We start from the raw sequence: 24,794 nt of genomic DNA, 5'->3' as shown, positions 1-24,794 counted from the left end.
TCTTTTAAGCCTGAAAGCATACACTTATTTGCATCGATTTCTCGCGTAGTGTGTGCTTAGGATGATGCTGACTGCTAGATAAACTACTTAAGGAATATTAAATGATGGAATTTAAGGCTATGGCATGACAAGTACTCAAATCGATCTTATACTTGGGAGATTTAAGGTGTTAAAACGATACCGATCTTATAAAGTTTTTTCAAATCTCTACAATTCAACCTCAGTCTTATTTATATGTTATAATTTTCAAAAGATGTATTGTATCTCTAAGTCTAGATTTTTGCAAAAAAAATGTATGGCTTAAGCAAATAGGAGAATTAGTAAATAAAAAAAACTAGACATAAAGACTCGACAGCACATTGATATTTGACTCAACTGACGCTTAACAAAAATAACAAAAAGGAAATAACAATTTATAATCAAATTTTCCTCTTCAATGTTAGCATCCGATGTGAGACTAAAAAGATAACAAATATTATTTTGATTAAAAAAATAATAATAAATTTTGTAAGCCTGCACCGTGATTTTGCAACATTATATTGCACCATGACTTTTGCAATACACACACATAAAGTTTGGAATTCTTTTAAACTTTATTTTAAATACCGTCTAAGGAAATGCTAACATGTATTCTAAATATATATATATATATATATATATATATATATATATATATATATATATATATATATAATATAATATATATATATATATATATATATATATATATATATATATATATATATATATATATATATATATAAAAGTTATAAATTGAAATATCATCTTCAAAATCATGTATTCAATTTTTTAAAGTTTTATGTAGTTTTTTTCAATATTAATTTTATATTTTTGAATTATTTAACATATGTTCTTGAAACAATTTTAAATTATTAAATCTATTATAAATATTATTAAAAATAGAATGCAAAATCACACAAGAGATTAAGGGTAAAATGATATTCCACTAACTTATATAAAAAAAATTAATATTATTATAAACAATATAATCCACCACACTCTTAATTTTAATTTTATAGTAATAATAATATATTGTCTTTCTAAATCTTTGTTCAATGAATTGATCTTTCTCAATTCAATAAGTCCCGAACATTATGTGATATACCTTAAGCTTATTTTAGTAAATTACATGCTTTAAAAATAAAACATATTAGTTCGCTTCTATAATTAGTTTTCCTAAAGTAGTGAGTGTTTAGAGATTTAAGACATAAATTTTCTTAAACCGAAATTAATTAAATAACATTTTAAAAAACACTAGATTAAGTCTTATTTGTGAGAAATGTTAAAATTTTAAAATTATTATCTTATGTTAATAAAATTTGGATGAATTTTAAACATACGATTTATTTCTTACAAATTTTCATTTTGATGTTCTAGTCAAGAGTAGAAATAGTGGATTATTTTTTATCTTTGTAAAAAATTAAATTATTTAACAACAAATGTATGTGAGACAATTGATAAGTGTAAATATATTGTCTTTTTATTTTTTATAAGTTTAATTTTAGAATTCATATAGGGTCTCAAAATTGTTTGGAACGATCTTAGAGTTAATAATAGACACAATAAAGGAAAAGTAACCTAATAAACAAATTTGCATCTCCTTCCTCAATACATTTTGATATATACATCTCTTTTTTTAGCTCTTCACCATCGAACCTTCGTTTTCACGTATCTATCTCCATTTTTAGCTCTTACACGGATGAATGACTATTTTTGATGTTGTTAATGATATTTACAATTTAAATAGAAGATGTTCTTTTTTAAAAAGATTTTTTTTTATTAAAGGTCGATTTTTATTATTTCTCATGGGCCTCTAAAAAGGCAGGACTGATCCTACTTGGATCCCAGACGTTTAGCCCATTAACACTTTCGGGCCTCACTCCCCAAACTTCTCCAACAAGTGGTCTTAGAGCCCTGGTTGGAAGGCTAGTGATATGTGTGACTCACACTTGTGGAGGATATTGTTGGGTTTCAAATGTGAAAGTGTTAAAGTGGTGTCAAGGTCTCATGGACCCGTTTGGTCCATTGACACTTTTAGTGCTCTATGTCGCGCCGCGAAAAATACCTGAGTACATTGCACACTCGAAGATACAACAGAGTCGTCACCGATTTTTTTTATTCCAAAGGAAAAGGAAATATCGATAAAACTCAAAAAGGGAGAAACGGGTAAGGAAGTCGGTTATGCAAGGGGAATGTATTAGCACCCCTCACATATGTTGTACTCAACGGAAACCATTTTGATTGTTCTTCATGCTAATGGGTGTTACTATCTAAAAGATTACTTGTAAAAGGGAAAAAGTTTATAATTAGTGTATTCGCCAAGGATTAGGGTCCTTGTGCCTAATTATCATCATAATGCAATAAGGAAATCAGAGCTCCGTAGTTCAAAGTAGAAAATATGGATGTGTTAATTGTTTTTAGTGAACATTGTTAACGTTCGCGTCCTAGCAGCTAAACATTGTTTGTATGCTCGTGTGTGGGAGATTTAAACGTTGTTTGTATTGCGGTAGAACGAAAATAACATGTCCTTTGTGAAAAGGTTTTGAATGTTACCCTAAGGCGGAAAAAGAGGATTTGATGAGTTGAGATTAATTTTAGCTTTGAAAAGATTGTCTTGATTTGAATTGCACTAAAGTCTATGAGCGGAGGTGAATATTTTGAATAATTGTGTCATTCGTCCCGTATCCAAAGATATTCAAAATGAGGATATGAATACTCCCTCTCATTCCTTCTCCACTACTTAAGGCTTGTGGCGCATAATTCGAATAGTATTTTTAAGTGTTTTTTTAATTTATTTACAAAATTGATTTTAGTCTTAATGAACAAATAAAAAGGAAGAGTCCTATAATGGTCAATGCCTTGATATTAAGTCGGTCTATAATGCCTGATGGGAAACTTAATAATTAAAATTTAACAAAAATCTAATATGAATAAAAATTGGAACTTATCCAAAAATCTATGATTAATTTCTAAACATGATATATTATTGTTTTTTAATTATTTTTCAAATGAATTAAAATGGTGAAAAATACAAAAATCTAAGTGTTAATATTTTTTAAGGTATTTTTTATGTTAAACACAAAATATAAAAAAAAATAGTTTTAAAATGTATTAAAAGATTGAAAAAAGAAATTAAAAAAACAAGTAAAGAAACAAAGAAGAAAAAAAAGAGGCAAAAGGGGTTTGCGCCTGTTTTGCAGGGTGTACAAATAAGGATAAGGACTTCCCCAAAATCAGTTGAAGAAGACAAGGCCAACGTAGGAATCAGAGATGCTTCCAAGAGGTAATCAACTTGTGATTATCCTTAGCTATGTAGTCTTCTTCTTCTTCTCCATGATTAACCTGTAGGACGATGATTTGTGTGGCACAGTGTAGTTGTAGAACGTGTGAAGAGAGTTGATTCAAGAAAACTAGACAGAATTGCTTAAGAGAGAGTGAGGATTCTAAGATTGATTATGTGATTGTGTAATGATTGGTGATGATGAGGTGAGAGATCAATGATTGAGAAAATTATTGAATCTGATGAAGTGTGAAAAATGATTGTGTGAATGATTGAATGATTGAGTGATGATTATATAGGTGTTTGATCTGTAACAAATTAGGGTAGTTGGGGCAACCGTTAGGGCAATGGTTGGTTTTGTTAACTTTTTCAGTGTAAGTTTGTTAAGCATGTTAAGTATGTTAAATCTCTGTGAAATTAGTTAGTTAGAGAATTGAATCAATTAGTTAATGAATTGTGAAGTTAGTTCCTTGTTATAAAATTTGTTAAGTTGTAACTATTCAGTTAGAGTGTAGGCTAGTTATGTTCAGTTGCAAGTGTGTTTGCTTGTCCTTGAAATTAATTGTTATGTTAGTGTTAGGAAATCAATGAATTGTTATCACAGTTGGATGTTAAACTATTTGTCACTGAAAATTTGGCTAGTGGACTATTGTTTTCTTGAATTTGAACTGAGCATATCATGAAGGTTTGTCGTACTAATTCTCTTGATTATACAAGACTATTGTAGCTTGAGAATGAAATCTATGAATGACTTAAAATCGTGCAGGTTGTTGGAAACTATTTAGAATATGTGATTGAATTGTTGTATTGACAAGTCAAGAAAACAAACTCATGCTAAAAAAATAAATTGGAAACTAGGTTAATGTTTGAGTCTTTCTTGAACTGAACTGGCATGGCATGGCATGTTTGTAAGGTATAAATTGAGAAAGAATTTGAATTGGTTATTGTGTGAATGCCTTGTTGTTTAAAAAATGAAATTGGTGTGTGGTTGCAGGTTTGACGTGGAATGGCTTGTTGTGAGGCAAGGCTCATGAAGGTCTTGGCATGGAGCAATTCATAGCTTAATGAAGAATTTTGAATACTTGGATGCACAAATAAGGAAAGGCTTGTGAATGAAGAAAAACTGGGGACTAGGACTTAGGATTAGACTTTTGACTTTGGTCAACTGCTTGACCAAAAAGTCAACAGTTGGCCAAAGTCAACTGTAGGTCGAAAATGTAATTTTTTGTGTAAAGTCTTGGATTTTCTAGTAATGGAAGTGGTGGCTTTATAATGAAAACTTTTACTTTTGTAATGTAACTTGCCTTCCCTCCAAAGTTTTGAATATTTGAATATTTGTTGATCTTTTGCAAAATAACCTTGACCCTTGAATTTTAATCATAAATCTTGTATCTTGTATGGAATGTGAGTTTGCAATGTCTTGAATCCAAATCTAACAGCCAAAGGGAGAAGGCCCATAAAGAGATTAATGAATCCAACGTGAACTTCCATAGTTGACAATAGTGGTCCTTGTATTTCTTGATTAAACCCACACCAAAATGCAACACATATGATCTATAAATGCTAAAAGTCAAGCAATTCGGGTTTCATGTGATTTGGTTTAAAAGATAAGCCTCTTAAATTTAGTGCAACATCCCAGACTCCTAGGTTTGATTCTTGGGAAAAAACCCTAGCCCTTGTCAGTTGTAAGTGACACAACCCTTTGAATCCATGATGCCTATTTGAAAATGTAAATGTGAATGCATGATAAAAATGAATACGGCATGAATGTATAGATGAGTTAAAAGTTATAAGCCAAATGAAAGTGGAAAGGGTAGGGAAAATTTTAGGGTATGACAAATGCCCCTATTTAATATTCTTAGACCTGAAGGCATGAATAACAACGACTCTTTAGGAATTCGAGATAGAAAATGATTAAATACCAAAATATCCAAAAATTTGCACTATGGGAATGGAGTGGATGTAATGTGAGGTAAGAGTATTAGTGGGAAATTGTTTATTGGAGATATGTAATGGAGGACATGCTTTTATATAACTCTACAATGATGCCAAGGATAATAACCACAAGTCCATGAATCAGAATAACTGAGTTTCTTTTTAGTTTTTTTTATTAGTGTTTTCTTTACAAAGATATGAAAGTAAAGTCCAAATGGACAAATAACAAATGACATAATCACAAATGATATGATATGAAATGCTAAACATAAAGTATAAAGTAAATAACGTAAAATAAACGAGCATAAAGTAAATGACTTGGAAATAAAAATTAATACAAGTAAAATGTTAGTAAATGATGTTAGAAAAAAAATGGTTTGGTCATTTTTTGGAAAACACTCAACTATTCACTCACAAGCATAAAAATATGAACCTATACATCATTTCTGAGAAGGGCTCCAACTTGGATAAAATCAACAAGTATGTCACTGACTCTCACAAATGGAAAGGGAGCAATATTCTCACACAATACCATGGGGAGTAGGAGACTTACAATCTCACTTATGAAAATGTCTTTGCTTTTGGGACAAATTTAGTGCTATGTTAAGCAATTGTAATTGAAGTTATGTAGAAGTCACAATTATCTGAGGTCGGTCAATAACAATGTTAGTTTTAATACATGCTATAGGAATGATATGTAGATCATTCTCCTAAAGTCATGCCACACAAAAAGGAAAAATAGGGGAATGATCAAGCACAAAGGCTAGGAGGATGGTCCACTACTTCAATCCATACTTCATGATACTTATGACAAACTTATGCATTAATCCAAAGTACCTTAAATGATCCATGATCAGTTAGGAGGTAGATTTAAAATGATGAAATTTCATCAAGTACCAATCCACACATCATGAACAAGATGGACACAAATCATCCAATTGATCAAAGGTAAAAGAAGGAGATGAAGAAGAAGGAGACAAGAGAAGTCACACCCAAATTGGACCAAAAGTATGATCAAGTAATCATCAAAATCAATCATTCATTTTGATGGGTTAGAGTTGTCACCTAATAAACACCCAAGATCCATTGAGTTTGATGAGACTCATGATCTAAACCATCATGATCCAAGGCCAACAGAAGTTCACAAAAGTCACACAAATATAAAATGCAATTAAATGAAATAAAAATGCACCAAAAGTATTTTTAAATGAATTTTAAAATATAAATAAAATGAAAAATCCATAAATTCCTTCAAAATACCAAATAAATGGCCAAGAAAATTTTGGAAGGTTAGAAATAAAATAAGAAGCATGTAATAAAATTTTCAAAATTTAAAAATGGAAAAAACTATTTTTAAACCAATTAAAATAAAGGAGAAAAGAGAAAACTCATGAAAAATAGAAAATCAGTGAAATAAAATATGGAAAAATAAAAATCAGATAAAGAAAAATAAAAGAGAATTTTAGAAATTATTTTAGGACTTTTTGGATGAAAAATCAAATTACTATGAATTTTAAAAGAAAAATAAATTAAAAATAATAGAAGAAAAATAATTAAAATCAGAAAAAATACGGAGCATTGGATCACACCTCATTAATTGACGTGGTAGATCCAACACTCCTCAAGTTAGAGAGCACGATGGAACGCGCTACAAGCAACACATATAATCCAACCAATCAGAACATTTTAAATGTCCAACGTGTCTGACCAAACTCATATGACTTGGAACATTTCGGTCATCTTCTCCGGTGAGCCCTCACCGGAGCTTCATCGTTTGGTAAATTCAAAACATGAGATTATCACCATTGTGATCCTCTTCTCATCCTGAATTCAACTTTATGCTCCAAATTCATTTATATAAACTGAGCAAAGAGAATTTCAGAGAAGTTTCAAAAACAAGCAAGCCACAAAAAATAAAATTAAATGATGAACACGATCAATTAACATTAGATAAGTTAGGGGAAAGCATCAGAGAGTGAAGGACTACATTGTGGTAACTTGCTTGAGTTTAAATGATGCTCAGAATTACATTGTCTAAATGGTGATTAGAAGTTTATGAAGATCGATCTGGTTAGAGCACTTCAGAAAGTATCAGAGCTTGGGAATTGTTGCAAAAGTTTCAGAGGATGCCAAAGATGCTAATGGAATCAAGAAATTGGATTGAAACAAGTTGAAACTCAAAACACAATAGTTGAATTTTCTGGAAAAAATTTAAGTTGCAGCAAGAATTTCTTGGCTCTCAAAATCTTGGAAATGAATGCAATAGCTTCCTCTATTTATAGGGAGTGTGTTTGGATCCAAATGCGTGTGGGATCTAGCTGAGTTCGTGTAAAACGAATTTGATCATGAAGTGAGAAAAGTGTGACTTGGAACTCATCAAAATTAAGCCTAATGATGCATTTTAAGGGCTAATTAAATTCTGGAGACTTATTTAAACATGTTTTGGTCTAAAACACATGCTAATTTGGCTTGTAATTGAGATTAGTGAAGTTCAAAATTCGGGTAATGGTAATTTCTTCAGTTCCAAGTCACCATGTTCAACCAAATGGGACATCGTACTCAGGAGGCTTTTTGATCCCATTCTTTTTGCAATGTGTTGACTTCATGGAAAAGATTACAATGTGCCAAGAAAGGTTGCATTTGGATGTTTGAGCACAAAGTTATGTCATGTTGAAGTTTGGATGAAAAACTGATCATATAACTTAGAAAAATTCAAGTGTTCCATGGCTGAAAATGACCTGTAATGTCCCAATGAATTCCATGGCCTTCCAAACATAATTTGACCTTGATCACTGAAGCAAACTTGTAGAGGGTATCACAAATGACGTTGTGTAAAAATAATCAGCCTCAAATGTTGAAAATTGAAGAAGTTATGATCTTTGAAAGTTAAGGAAAAGTCGCTTGGAAATAGGTCAAATTTCACTAAGTCCACAAATGACATATGATGTCTCTAAACGTTTGATGATCCTTCAAGCATAATTGCCTCTTATCATGTAAAGAGAAGTTGTTGAGGATGTTGATAAGAGTCATATGCAAAAAAAAAGCATTCAAATTGAGAATTGAAGGAGTTGTGATCCTTGTAACCTTGACTTCAAAATGTTGACTTTTTGGTTAAACCCCTTGGAACAAGCTTGTGTACTTGGACTCTCCTTGAACTTCAAAGCACACGGGTGATCATATGAACTCAAAATAAGGTGTCCTTGATTGCCTTTTGATTAAATTTCTCAAAGCTTGAAGTTTCTTGTTGAAGAAGGCATGGAAATAAACACATGAATCTTTGACTTTCCTTGAGAAGTAAGCAACAAAAATTTGAGATGTTCTTGATTGAAAAGCCCTACCTTGCACAATAAACTTAAGTAAAATAAAACATATTTTTTCTATTTTGATTAGTGGTTAGATAAACAATTAATCATGTAAACACAAAGGTAAAACACCAACAAAGAAGTGTTTGGTGATCCCTACAAAAGGCAAACCCAAAGATGGATAAAAAGAGGACAAAGATGTGACCTTTGTTTGTGTGCAATGATGCAAATGATATGTGGGATCTTAGGGTTAAAAATTAGGGTATGACAGATGCCACTATTTAAGTTTCTTTAATTTGGATATATGAATGTTGAAATCTTTGTCTCGACATGATTGAAGAGACTTAAATATCAAAGACCCAATTTTTGGTCCTAAGATACCGCAAAATGCTTTTGATATGATATGAATGCAAACCAGGATCTCTATGGGGAATAAAAGTTTCCACAAAGGGACATGGCTAGGGACAAACAAAGTTCCATAAAGGAAAAGAAAAGACTCAAGAATAACCATCATTTGGAAAGAAACCAAAGTATAGTTAGAGAAATGACTACAACAAAGACCCAACGAGGAAGACTTAACAAAGCAAGGCTCCACCGGGGAAAAGAATCGTCAAAAGGGGAAAAACCAAACTCCACTAGGGGAGGAATATTACCTAACTATCAACAAAGTGATAGCTTAACAAAGGTAATAAGCTCAAACAAAATAATTATCAACTACCAGCCAAGTGGTAACTTAACAAAGGTAACCAATCAGAGGTAAATGAACTATACCTACTATCAGCAAAGTGATAACTTAACAAATGTAATAAGCTTAAACAGGATAATTACCAACTACTAGCCAAGTGGTGACTTAATAAAGGCAACCAATCAAATGTAAAAGGAATTATTACCTACTATCAGCCGAGTGATAGCTTAACAAAGGTAATAAGCTCAAAAAAAATGATTACCAACTACCAGCCAAGTGGTAACTTAACAAAGGTAACCAGTCAGAGGTAAAAGAAACTATTACCTACTATCAACTGAGTGATAGCTTAACAAAGCTAATAAGCTCAAACAAAATGATTACCAACTACCAGTCAAGTGGTAACTTAACAAAGGTAACCAATCAGAGGTAAAAGGAACTATTACCTATTATCAGCCGAGTGATAGCTTAACAAAGGTAATAAGTTCAAACATAATGATTACCAACTACCAGCCAAGTGGTAACTTAGCAAAGGTAACCAATCAGAGGTAAAAGGAACTATTACATACTATCAGTCGAGTGATAGCTTAACAAAGGTATTAAGCTCAAACAAAATGATTACCAACTATCGGCCAAGTGGTAACTTAACAAAGGTAACCAATTAGAGGGGGACCAAAGTTCAACCCAGGACTGGAGAGAAACGGTAAAAAAGGACTACACCCAATGAGGAAATAAACTCAATTGGGGATTCATTCCATCCAGATAACGATCTGGAAAGGTAAATTGAAGCAAAATCTTCCACGAGGATCAGACTCAGTGGGGAATTAGAAAGGATGAACTCTTTCTGCTTAAGGTTGACACTCTATTGGAGAGAGGACGCACACACTCTGTGGGGAGAAAAGTTCCAGATAGCAAGGGGAAGCATTGAGAAATGCAAAAATGTGCAAATAAAGATCATGATTCTATGCACATGCGTATGATTATGCTGACAAAACAAGCACAAAGGGTCTGAGTCTGATAACATAGTACAACCGGATACTCAGCTAATCTCAACAAGGTGGAGATGTTGGCAAAGATTCGTTAGGGATTCTATCATTCTTGCAATCTGATGCTGGGGAAAAAATCTGTCTTGGGGAAGTCACTGAATTCCATTCTTCAGGATCTTACCATCCTTGAGATTACTATTAACATTCCTCTTGTATATTCACAAGTCGAGGAGAATACATATTTTTTTGTAAATTTTCAAAAATATGATTGTTTAGATATCTTTTGTTTCAAAAATTATCATAAAAAATAAATGAAATTTCGTAAACTGAAACAAAATCAGAATAGCAAACAATTGGGCAAAAGGCTCAAATTTTATTGATAGAATGGTAGTCTGCAAAGGGCATGACTCCATGGATCATTACAAAGTTGAAAAATGGTAAATACATGGAAAGGGCTACATTGAAATACAATGACCACTATTCTCCCTAACAACTCTGAATTCCTCCATGTTCTGAACTTCGGCCGAGAATGACTGAATAGGAACCTGTGATAGACGATCAAGTATGACCTGATGTAGTTACTTGCCATAATCCCTAACTTTTGCCTAGATTTCCCTTTCGGGTTAATCTACCGGGATGATTAATTTCTGTTTATGTCTCTAATTTTTGCCTGGACCGCCCTTGCGGATTTTCAATCCACCAAGACACTCATTTTTTCCTAAGCCTCCCTTTCGGGTTTTCAACTTAGTGAGGTGTTCTTTTATTTTTTCTAGATGAATTATTTCTTGACTGCATCGACATTCACATGACTAGGGAGCTTTTCACCATCCATAGTTGTAAGAATCAATGCACCACCAGAGAAAGCTCTCTTAACAACATATGGGCCTTTATAATTAGGAGTCCACTTGCCCCTAGAATCAATATTAAAAGACAAGATCTTCTTGAGCACGAGGTCACCTTCTCCGAATACATGAGGTCGAACCTTCTTGTCAAACGCTTTCTTCATTCTCTTTTAGTATAATTGGCCATGACACAAATCCATCATTCTCTTCTCTTCAACTAAATTCAACTGATCATATATGTTCTGACACCATTCAGTATCATACAAATTTGCTTCCATCAAGACTCACATTGATGGGATCTCCACCTCTACAAGGAGCACTACTTTCATGCCATACACAAGAGAGAAATGGGTTGCCCCTGTTGAAGTGCGTACAAATGTACGGTATCCATGCAAAGCAAATAGGAGAATTTCATGCCAATCTTTATACATCACGACCATCTTCTGGATACTCTTCTTAATGTTCTTATTTGCGGCTTCAACAACCCCATTCATCTTGGGTCTGTAAGGAGAAGAGTTATGATGTTTAATTTTGAAGTCATCACAAAGTTCTTTCAACATCTTATTATTCAAGTTCGACCTATTATCAGTAATGATCTTACTGGGAACATCATATCGGTAAATAATCTGATTCTTGATAAATCAGACCACAACCCGCTTGATCACATTAACATAAGATGTTGCTTCAACCCATTTGGTGAAGTAATCAATATCTACTAGGATGAAATGATTTTTGTTTGAAGCTTTGGATTCAATCATACCAATCATATCGATTCCCCACATAGAGAAAGGCCATGGAGATGACATAATATTGATAAGTGTCGGAGGCACATGAATCTTATCAGCATAAATCTAACATTTATGGCACTTCTTCACATATTTACAGCAATCATATTCCATTGTCAGCCAATAGTAACCTGTCCTTTGAAGGTGGAGAAAAACAATAAATGAGGGTTTGAATTATTTTTACAATAATTAAAAACTTTTACAATACCACACACACTAAAGTAAATGCTAACAACACAAGAAATTTATCCTGGTTCACTTGAAAATCAAATTTACTCCAGTCCACCCGGCCAAGGTGATTTCGACTTCAATAAGGACTTAATCCAATAATCTCAATAGATTACAAAAACGTCTAAGAGTTCAGTAATCTCTTAGCCTTCTCAAGTCTATAGACTTCAATAAGTCACTTGAGGAACATCAACAACTTTAAAGTAATACAAGTGTTTGCCTTAGTGCTTCTAGGTAAGCAGTATGAACACGGTTAAGAACAATGATCAACGATCACACTATGAGCAACAACTCTTGTGTGATTACTCAATTTTACAATCAAAAGAATTAAGTATATAGTTCAAAGTGTATTGCAGAGTTCTTGTGTAATTGCTTTGTGTATTTCAACATGATGAAGATGAGGCCGTTATATAGAACTTGAGATGACATCGTTGGAGGGAAATTAATGGAGATATCTTGCCAATTATGGGACTTAATGACATTAATTTTCTTGTCCTTTCCTTAGCAGTCTTGGAGTATAATCCATAATTTCCTTATATAGATTTGTACCATACTTAGAATACTTCTTGATTAAGTTTCTGATTTTCATGAGTCAGATGTTTTGTTGAGCGTGAATTAGAGTGAGCAAAGTCAGAGTCTTTGAGCAGAACTTGTATTCTTTATATAGTTGTTTGTTGAGTAGTCTTTAGTGTCAACTTGACTGATCTTCAGATAGAGTGTCTTCTGATGTTGTCTTGCAGAGTTTATTAGATGTAAAGTCTTCAGAGTCTTTAGATGTAGAGACTTCAAAGTCTTCAGATGTTAACTTCAATGTCAGATTTTGTATGTGATTCTTTCAGGAGTGTTCCTGTTCGGATTCAGATATGATTTCTTCATTGTTGGATCAGCTGTTCTGAGCTTCGGTAGTTGTCAGATATTGTTTTCATCAGATTCATTTTTCCTTAGAAATCTGCACACTTAAGAAATTTATTTGGGTACCAAATTGTTTCATTCTTTGTTATCGTCAAAACTTAGAGATATATTGCAGAACCAAAATCTTGTTCTAACACCCTTAACATCTTTTTAGCCATTGCATGTCCATTGACATGAGTACCAAAGGACCCTTCATGAATTTATTGCATTAACATGTATGCTTCGTGTCTATCCACACATCTGAGCAAAACCATGTCAAAGTTTCTCTTATACAACACATCTTCATTCAGAAAGAAATTGCCAACCAATCTTCTCAAAGTCTTTTTATCTTTGTTGGATGCCCCGAGCGGGTATTCCTGACTCTAGAGGAAACACTTAATATCATAATACCAAGGCTTATCATCTGTAACTTCTTTTACTGCAAACACATGAACATGTCTATCAAGGTGCATAATCGTGATTATGGGCGCATCATTCCAATGATTCACTTTATATATAGAAGACAGAGTAGCCAGAGTGTCTGCCATCTGATTCTCTTCACGAGGTATATGATGAAACTCTATTTTATTGAAGAAATTCGACAACCTCCTTGCATAATCTTTATAAGGAATTAATCCAGGATGATGAGTCTCACATTCTCCTTTAATCTGATTAACCACTAGGGCCGAATCTCCATGATACAAGCTTCATATTCTGTCATGTTGTTTGTACAATCAAACATTAATCTTGCAGTGAAAGGGATATGGAAACCCTTATGAGTAATAATGAATGCCCCAATTCCATTACCATAAGCTTTAACAGCTCCATCAAACATTAAACCCCACCGGGATCTAGGCTTTGGCCCTTCTTCAGGCAATGGTTAATCATAATCTTTAGCTTTTAAGTACATAACATATTCACTAGGGAAGTCAAACCGGATGGATTGATAATCATCGATTGGCTGGTGAGCCAAATATTCTACGAGGATACTTCCTTTAATTGCTTTCTGAGTACGGTACTCAAAATCATATTCAGACAATAGCATATGCCAACGAGCTATCCTTCTAGTCAAAGCTGTTTTTTCAAAAATATACTTGATTGGACCCATTTTGGATATCAACCAAGTGGTATAATTGATCATATACTAGCGTAAACGTTTGGCAGTCCAGGCTAAACCACAACAAGTCTTCTCAAGCATGGAATGCCTAGACTCACAGTCTGTCAACTTCTTACTCATATAGTAGATGACATGCTCCTTTCTACCAGTTTTATCTTGCTGTCCAAGTACGCAACCCATATACTCTTATAATATAGTCAAATACACAATCAATGATCTTCCTTCCACTGGAGGAGACAAGATAAAAGGTTCAAGAAGATACTCTTTGACATAGTCAAAATCTTTTTGGCAGTCTTCTATCCAAACACAACATTCATATTTGGAAAGAAGCTTGAATATTGGCCCACATGTGGCAGTCATGTGAGATATAAATCTGGATATGTAATTCAGACACACGAGTAAGCCTCTGACTTGCTTTTCTATCTCTGGTGCAGGCATCTCTCGAATAACTCTGACTTTATCAGGATCTACTTCAATACCTTTCTGGATGACAATGAAACCCAACAGCTTTCCTGAACGGACACCAAAAGTACATTTATTAGGATTCAACCAGAGTTTAAACTCTCTCAATCGCGGAAACAACTTCAACAGATACTCAACATGATCTTCTTCAGTCTTCGACTTAACAATCATATCATCACCATAAACTTTTATCTCTTTGTGCATCATGTCATGGAAAAGAGTAGTCATAGCTCTTTGGTATGTTGCACCAGCATTCTTTAAACAAAAAGGCATGACTCTATAGCAGAATGTTCCCTAAGGTGTTATAAATGTTGTCTTTTCCATGTCTTCAGGTGCCATTTTGATCTGATTATAACCGGAAAATCCATCCATAAAGGAGAAGACATTGAACTTAGTTGTATTATATACCAACATGTTAATGTGTGGCAGAGGAAAATCATCTTTCGGACTAGCTTTGTTCAAGTCTCTATAATCAACACACATCTAAACTTTACCATCTTTCTTTGGAACAGGCACAATGTTATCCACCCATTGAGGATACTCAGCAGTAACAAGGAACCTAACATCAATCTGTTTTTGCACTTCCTCTTTAATCTTGACAACCATATCAAGATGAGTTCTTCTCAACTTCTGTTTAACCGACAGACATTATGGATTTAATGGTAATTGATGCTCCACAATATCAGTATCAAGACCTAGCATATCTTGATAAGACCAAGAAAACACCTCCACATATTCTCTAAGAAGCTCCACCATCCTCTACTTAACATCTGGATAAAGCAGTGCCCCAATCTTGACTTCTTTCTTGTTATCTTTAGACCCTAAATTAATCACTTCCAATGGCTATTTATGAGGCTAAATGGTCTTTTCTTCATGCTCAAGCAAACGGGAGATCTCATCAGGAATCTCTTCAACATCCTTTTCTTCCATTTCGAACACAGGAAATTCAAAGTTGGGAGAGGGCATAACATCATTATTTTCAATGGATTTAACAATTAATCTGCACAATGATTTTATGCTTGATTTTAGAATATGAACAAATAAATGCACATTGTGATGCAGATATAAAAGTGATTATTATCTTGGTTCTTTGTGTTTCCATTTTTTCAGAAAAAAGTAAAAAGGGAAAACATAATATGGATAAACGAAATAACATTTTATTAAGGATGATAAAAATCTGAAACAAAGCCCACATATATTCACTTTCACCTTGGGCATAGTGAAAGGATTTTTGAAAATAACAAAAAAAACATACTACTTTGAAAAGTGAATAACAGAAGGAACATCAATAGCAATCCAGTTTTGGCACATCGATTCATACATCACAAAGTTTGGTGCTTCTTGCTCTTCATCATCTTCTAAGATCGCAGCAGTAGACTGATCTTTAGAATGAATCAAGCCAGCACCGTGAAACACTTCCTGAATTCACTTCAAATCTCTTCGGGTTGAACTAGGTGAAAAACCCAAACCAACTTTGTTCTTGTTCTCGGCAAGCTCAACAACTTGTCCCCACTTAGCATATTGACCATTCTTCTACACATGTTGGGCATCTTTCAAGGATAACATGGATTCCTCATTCTTCTTAACAATAATATTATCAACAGAAAGAGCTTGAAACAATATTCCTTTAGCTTCATCAGCATCAATGTATGAAAATGAAGAGAGATGACTCACCATCATGGCCTACTCGCCACCCATAATCACCAACTTCCCATTCTTCACAAACTTCAGCTTCTGGTGTAGTGTTGATGTTACAGCCCTAACCTCATGAATCCACGGACGTCCTAAGAGACAACTGTAGGCGGGATGAATATCCTATTGGTGTAAGTCCTAGAGGCCAATACTTTTGGTACTTGTATCGAATTATTTATTAATAATAAAAGGCTTTTTCTTTATTACGTTTGTTTAATAAAGTCCCTAGGATAGCTAGTCCGTTTAATGTATCAAGTGTGACTTGATCATGAGATCACATTAAACATAAGGACATTATTCTTAAAGTATCCGTAGTCGAGCTTTATTGTGAAGTTGGATAAAATTAAAGCATCAAGACTATTATGTATATAGACTGATGATCACATCTCATGGATCATGGATAAGGAGTTATCAAGTCTTAAACATAGGTATGAATATTAAGAGTAATATTTATACCGGATTGACCCGCTATGAGAATATTATATAGAATGTTATGCAAAGTGTCATAAGTTATTCTCATGGTGATAATGGTGTATACCCCCCTTCAGCCTGAAACCACTATGGACCCTAGATGTAGAGTCGAGCGCTTTATTGCTGATCAAACATTATTCGTAACTGGATAACCATAAAGACAGTTGATGGGTACTCCACGAAGCATGCTGAGGGACATGAGTGACCTAGATGGAACTTGCCCATCCTGCATAATAGGATAAATGTCTATGGACCCAATATTGAACTGGACGAGGATGACACGGTCTATGCCTTGTGTTCAATATAGACATAAGAGCAAAAGGGTAATTATGCACATAAGTATTATCACAGAAGGTTTTGTCAGATCACATGACATTTTCGTGTCTTGGGTAGTAGTGATGTGTTGCTAGATACCGCTCACTGTTTATTATGTTAAATGCGTGATTTAATATAATTGTCAATGCCGCGAAAACCTACAGGGTCACACACAAAGGACGGATTGATGAGAGATGGAGTAACTAAGGAACACCGTAAGGTACGGTGCCCTTAAGTGAATTATAGAACATCGTAAGGTACGGTGTACTTAAGTAGAATACGAAATATGGTAAGGTACCATGTGCTTAAGTGATTTTGGGCATATTATAAGATATGGGCCAAATACACTTAAGTGGGCTTTTTAGCTTGAAGTCCACACAAGTGGTTCTATAAATAGAACCCTTGTGCAGAAGCATTCATTGCGGTTACATTATTTTCGTTTTCTCTCTCTCTCTCTCTCTCACTCAAAGCCTTCATTCGTACCAGCTAGCACTGAGATTGAAGGAATTTGTTCGTGTGGACTGAGTAGAGACGTTGTCATCGTTCAACGTTCGTGATCGTCACAAGAGATCTGCACCAAAGGTTTCAATCGTCACAAGAGGTAAATATTCTATCACTGATCATGACCATTCGTAAGGATCTCTAAAGGAGAAAATTTTAATTTCCGCTGCGTTTTGGATCACAATTCTCCTTCACTGGTATCAGAGCCACTTATGAAACCATGAATCGGGTAGTTGTTTATTTTCTGTATTAATATGATTAAAAAATAGAATGAATCAATTAATTAAATGGGTAATTAAATTTGGCATCATGAATGTACGAGTTGGATGATTGATGTTGACTATGCTTCGGAACCGACATTAGTATGGTGAAGCAGCGATACATCGATCGTCCATAGGTTACGCAATTGAGACCGATCAACTTATATATGATATAAGTAATCCTAATGCAAAGTACGGTATATATGATATACTATTTCTGTTTCGTTCATTCAAACACTAAATGGTTGTTTTCCTTTGGGCGATCAATGGTCATTTGCTTCGGAATCCGACATTAGTATGGTGAAGCAATGACCTGTTGATCAATCATACTGAATCAACAATCGAGGTGTGTTTGACGGTCTGAAATTGGTGCATTGGGGTTAGTGACGGTGCAAGGGTTGTGCCGTCAAGGAGTTGTGAATTGAGGGCTTGTTGGATTATGTCTGTTGACTGTTTCAAAGCGTTGTTTTTGGCCGCGTGACGATCGTCATGGGAATGTGATGATCGTAACAAGCTGGACGTGACAGTCGTCACATGCTTTGTGACGGTCGTCACATTCACAGATCCAGAATTCTAGGCGTTTCTATTTTTTGGTTGCGTGACGTTCGTCATGGGCCTGTGACGATCGTAACAAGCTGAACGTGACGGTCGTAACATGCTTGTGACGGTCGTCATATTCACAGAGTCAGAATTCTCGGGGTTTACCGTTTTGTGACTGCACAAGAGTTGTGTTGATGCAAAACGACGCCGATTTCAAATGAATTGTTCATTAAAAATTTCGGACAGGGGCGCTGCCCCCTTGACCCTCGTCCGCTGATCGGTCAGCGGAACCACCGTCCGCTGACCGGGCAGCGGAACCCCGGCTAACTCTGCGTAGTGTGATCGGTCACCGAAATTTAATTTGGTTTTAATTAATTAAAGGAATTAAAATTAATAATAATAATGTGTTTATTATTATTGCCTTGTGGTGATCAGTTATGGCCTTAGTCTTCCTTTATTTTGTTTTGGGTTTTTTTAAATACGACCTGCGTGTCGTGCCTCTCCTTTTAATCTCTTAATGTAACTTCTTTTCTCATCTCAATCCCTCGTATGTAAAACGAGTTTCTTCTGTAATGTAATGTTATGAAGAAAGAGAAGAAGACAATGTTATGAAGAAAGAGAAGATTTCAATATCAAAGGAGGACAACCTTGAAGATCAAAGGAGGACAACCTTGAAGATCTTGCTTGGAGAAGCTTAGATCGTTATTAGGTTAGCTTAGGTTCTCTCATTGGCTTGGGAGAACAATTGTGTTAGGGGCCATAACTGTTTCAGTATGTATGTTGATGCATGTGGATGTATGTTGATGTATGTGAATATATGTTGATGCATGTGAGAGACGATTTATATGATAAATAAGCCGGTGAGATCAGAACAATTACAATTCCCTCAAATTAAATATTAAGTTTATGCTTTCCAAGTTTTAGCACTCATTAAGACTAATATCGAATAATGTAGGTTTCGCCTACGCGAGGTGCATGTTCTATATTAGTAAGGTGCGATGGGATAATTGTAATATCCAACTGCTAAAACAATGGGTCAAACTTAACTAAACAAATTATAATAATATTATATATGTTTGCTTTCCAAGTTTTAGCACTCATCAAGACTAGTATCAGATAATGTTGGTTTCGCCTACGCGAGGTGCACGTTCTATATTAGTAAGGTGCGATGGGATAATTGTAATATCCAACTGCTAAAATAATGGGTCAAACTTGACTAAACAAATTATAATAATATTATATATGTTTAGAAGCAAGAGTTGGGAATGATCCATATGATGGATTGGAATAAGGAATTATTCACCCAACTGAAATTTCGAGAGTTGTATGAGATACAATTGGAAGGAGTTCCTACCTAAATAACCTAGTTTTGTGTAATCCGCCTACGCGGACTTAGAACAAAGTGAAATATGGATCTCGACCCACTAGAAACTCTTCCAACGGGATTTTTCGAATCAAATGATGAGGGTCATTTGTTTTGAGTAAAATAGTGGGAGCATATTTAATTAAAGGCCTAATTAAATATGTTAATGATACTTATATTTTCATTAATTTCATGTAGATTACCATGACAACCAACACCTCTAACAACATTTTGCGATCAATCCTTGACAAGGAAAAATTGTCTGGGACAAATTTTCTGGATTGGCACCGAAATCCGAGGATTATCCTCAAACATGATAAAAAGCTGTATGTGTTGGAGAAACCTGTTCCTGAAGAGGAACCTCCTAGTTCTGCACCTAAGGTAGAAAGAGATGCTTATAAGAAGTATGTCGATGATGCCAATGAAACTGCTTGTCTCATGCTGGCTACCATGAACTCAGAATTGCAAAAGTAACATGAGAACATGGCAGCGTTCGATATGATCGAACACCTGAAGATGCTCTATCAAGAGCAAGCAATGCATGAAAGGTTTGAAGTTTCAAAAGCCCTTTTTCAAGGCAAGTTAGCTAAGGGAGCCCCTGTAAGTCCCCATGTGCTCAAGATGATTGGGTACGTGGAAAACCTTGAAAGGTTGGGTTTTCCCCTCAGAAAGGAACTTGCGATTGATGTGATCTTGCAATCGTTGCCAGATGGATTCAGTCAATTTGTCCTAAATTTCAATATGAATGATATGGATAAATCTCTTCCTGAACTACTAGCCATGTTAAGAACTGCTGAGCAGAATCTGAAGACAAAAGGGAAGTCCATTCTGATGATCGAGAATGGAAAGAGACGGAACAAAAGGCCCACCAAGCAGGGTGATAAAGGGAAAGGAAAGGAAGTTGCCAAACCCAGACACATTGTTGCTGCTTTGAAGCCTAGTGGAGGCATAACGAAGGCAGGCACCTGCTTCCATTGCGGTAAGACCGGACACTGGAAGAGAAACTGCCCAAAGTACCTGGAAGATACGAAGAATGGAGTAGAGACTTCAACTTTAGGTATTTTTGTTATTAAAATAAATTTATCTACTTCTGCATCATGGGTATTAGATACTGGATGCGGTTCTCACATTTGTACAAATGTGCAGGGGCTGAAAAGGAGTAGAGATTTGGCAAAAGGTGAAGTTGACCTACGAGTTGGCAATGGAGCAAAGGTTGTTGCTTTAGCCGTATGAGCTTATGTATTGACTTTACCTAGTGGTTTAACAATTCAGTTAGAGAACTGCTATTATGTACCTGCAATTAGCAGGAATATTATTTCCATTTCTTGTTTGGACAAGTTTGGTTTTTCATTTATAATAAAGAACAATTGTTGCTCAATTTATTTGAATGATATATTCTATGCTACTGCACAAATGAGCAATGGACTATATGTCCTTGATCTCGAAATGCCTATTTATAACATTAATACTAAAAGGGTGAAACCTAACGAGTTAAAACCAACTAGGTAAGAATATTAAAACTCTTCGATCAGATCGAGGTGGTGAGTATTTAAGCCTAGAGTTTGATGACCATCTGAAAGAGTGTGGGATCCTATCCTAACTTACTCCTCCTGGAACACCCCAATGGAATGGTGTATTTGAGAGAAGAAATTGAACCCTGTTAGACATGGTCCGATCCATGATGAGTCACGCCGATCTTCCAAACTCCTTTTGGGGACATGCACTATTGACATCAGCTTACACACTTAACCGTGTTCCATCCAAAAAGGTTGAGAAGACACCATATGAGATATGAAGTGGTAAGAAACCGCATATGTCTTACATGAAGATTTGGGGTTGTGAAGTTTATGTGAAACGACAAGTTTCAACTAAGCTTGAGCCCAAATCTGACAAATGCTTATTTCTGGGGTATCCTAAAGAAACAAGAGGGTACTACTTCTACAATCCTTCTGAGGGCAAAGTGTTTGTCGCTCGAACTGGAATTTTCCTAGAAAAGGATTTTATTTCCAAAGGAATCAGTGGGAGGAAAGTAGAGCTTAAAGAAATTCAAGAATCACAAAGCATTGATACACCTATGGAGGAATTAGAGCAGGAAACACAAATAGTTGTGGAAGAGCAACCTGCTCAAGTAGAACAAGGCCATCGTAGGTCGGGCAGGATACATCACCTACCTGAGAGATATGGATATCTCATAACTGATCAAGGTGATGTATTACTCATGGATCAAGAACGAAGATGAGCCTTGTGTCTACAAGAAGGTTAGTGGGAGCATGATCGTTTTCCTGGTATTATATGTAGATGACATATTACTCATTGGAAACGATGTCCCTACCCTGCAACAAGTAGAGTCTTGGTTGGGGAAATGCTTTTCTATGAAGGACCTAGGTGAAGCAGCCTATATATTAGGAATCAGAATCTATAGAGATAGATCACAAGACTGATTGGCCTAAGTCAGAGTACATACATAGACTGAGTGCTAAGACGTTTTAATATGCATGATTCCGATGGTTATGTGTTTTGCTTAAATGGTGGCGCTGTGAGCTGGAAAAGTTCAAAGCAAGATATAGTTGCTGATTCTACAACCGAGGCCGAGTATATTGCTACCTCAAGTGCAGCAAAGGAAGTTGTTTGGTCTCATTGGTCTCTATTATGATAACAATGGTGTTATCGCACAAGCTAAGGAGCCTAGATCTCACCAATGATCCAAACACATACTTAGGCGTTATCACCTCATTCGAGAGATAATAGATAGAGAAGATGTGAAAATATGCAGAGTACCTACACTTGACAATATTGCAGACCCACTAACAAAGCCTCTTGCACAGCAGAAGAATGATGGACATACTAGATCTATGGGCATTAGGGGTATGCCTGATTGGCTCTAGTGCTAGTGGGAGATTGTTGGTGTAAGTCCTAGAGGCCAATACTTTTGGTACTTATATCGAATTATTTATTAATAATAAAAGGCTTTTTCTTTATTACTTTTGTTTAATAAAGTCCCTAGGATAGCTAGTCCGTTTAATGTATCAAGTGTGACTCGATCATGAGATCACATTAAACATAAGGACACTATTCTTAAAGTATCCGTAGTCGAGCTTTATTGTAAAGTGGGATAACATTAAAGCATCAAGACTATTATATATATAGACTGATGATCACATCTCATGGATCATGGATAAGGAGTTATCAAGTCTTAAACATAGGTATGAATATTAAGAGTAATATTTATACCGGATTGACCCGCTATGAGAATACTATATAGAATGTTATGCAAAGTGTCATAAGTTATTCTCATGGTGATAATGTTGTATACCACCCTTCGACCTGAAACCACTATGGACCCTAGATGTAAAGTCGGGTGCTTTATTGTTGATCAAACATTGTCCGTAACTGGATAACCATAAAGACAGTTGATGGGTACTCCACGAAGCATGTTGAGGGACATGAGTGACCTGGATGGAATTTGCCCACCTTGCATAACAGGATAAATGTCTATGGGCCCAATATTGAACTGGACGAGGATGACACGGTCTATGCCTTGTGTTCAATATAGACATAAGGGTAAAAGGGTAATTATGCATATAAGTATTATCACATAAGGTTTTGTCAAATCACATGACATTTTCGTGTCTTGGGTAGCAGTGATATATTGCTAGATACCGCTCACTGTTTATTATGTTAAATGCATGATTTAATATAATTGCCAATGCCGCGAAAACCTATAGGGTCACACACAAAGGACGGATTGATGAGAGATAGAGTAACTAAGGAACACCGTAAGGTACGGTGCCCTTAAGTGGATTGTAGAACATCGTAAGGTACGATGTACTTAAGTAGAATACGAAATATGGTAAGGTACCATGTGCTTAAGTGATTTTGGGCATATTATAAGATATGGGCCAAATACACTTAAGTGGGCTTTTTAGCTTGAAGCTCACACAAGTGGTTCTATAAATAGAACCCTTGTGCAGAAGCATTCATTGCGGTTGCATTATTTTCGTTTTCTCTCTCTCTCTCTCTCTCTCTCACTCAAAGCCTTCATTCGTACCAGCTAGCACTGAGATTGAAGGAATCCGTTCGTGTGGACTGAGTAGAGACGTTGTCATCGTTCAACGTTCATGATCGTCACAAGAGATCTGCACCAAAGGTTTCAATCGTCATAAGAGGTAAATATTCTATCACTAATCATGACCATTCGTAAGGATCTCTAAAGGAGAAAATTTTAACTTCCGCTGCATTCTGGATCGCAATTCTCCTTCATATCCATCATTTGAAAAGTGATCTGAAATAAGCATAAACCTCTCTTTATTGAGAGATGAACCTCCCCAATTACAGTCTTCCTTGAGCCATCGAAGGCCTTCACGATAACCCCACTGAATCTCATCAGAGCATTTTGATAAGAAAGCTTGGACATAATGGATTTAGGAAAAACATTCAGAGAAAAACCGGTATCCACCAATACATTGGACATGGCATCTTCCTGACAATTCATAGAGATATGCAGAGCCAAATTGTGGTTTTTCCCTTGCTCAGGCAACTCTTCATCACTGAAGCTTAGATTGTTACATGCAGTAATATTGGCCACAATACCATCAAACTGATTGATTGTTACGTCATGGTACACATAGGCTTGATCCAGGACCTTTTGCAAAGCCTCTCGGTGAGATTCTGAACTCATCAATAAAGATAATACATATATTTTCGACGAAATGTGCAACAACTGGTCCACCATATTGAAATCACTCTTAATCAATTTAAGCACTTCATCTTGATCAGCATTCTGATTCACACTGCTGGATTAGCCGGTCTGCATAACATGAGTTTTCTCTTGAGTTGGCTTCTTTATCATAAAAGTTTCAGTCCTCATAGGAGCCGCAACAACAAATACCCGACCACTTCGGGTCACACCATTTACATTGATAATGTTCACAATAGACGAAAAAGAAGGAATAAGGACTTTTCTACCGTCTTCCACCATAGTAGCATTATACTTGTAAGGCACGACTTTATCAAATTCGTAAGGCATAGGACCCGCCAAACAAATAATCAACAGTCTTCTGACCATCATATGCAATCACAACTTGTTTTGGGAGATTAAAACAGGGAATTATGGCGTTCCCC

This window comes from Lathyrus oleraceus, chromosome 5 (assembly GCF_024323335.1).
Source record: "Lathyrus oleraceus cultivar Zhongwan6 chromosome 5, CAAS_Psat_ZW6_1.0, whole genome shotgun sequence".
NCBI classification, from domain to species: domain Eukaryota; kingdom Viridiplantae; phylum Streptophyta; class Magnoliopsida; order Fabales; family Fabaceae; genus Lathyrus; species Lathyrus oleraceus.
This window is presented reverse-complemented; position numbering follows the sequence as displayed.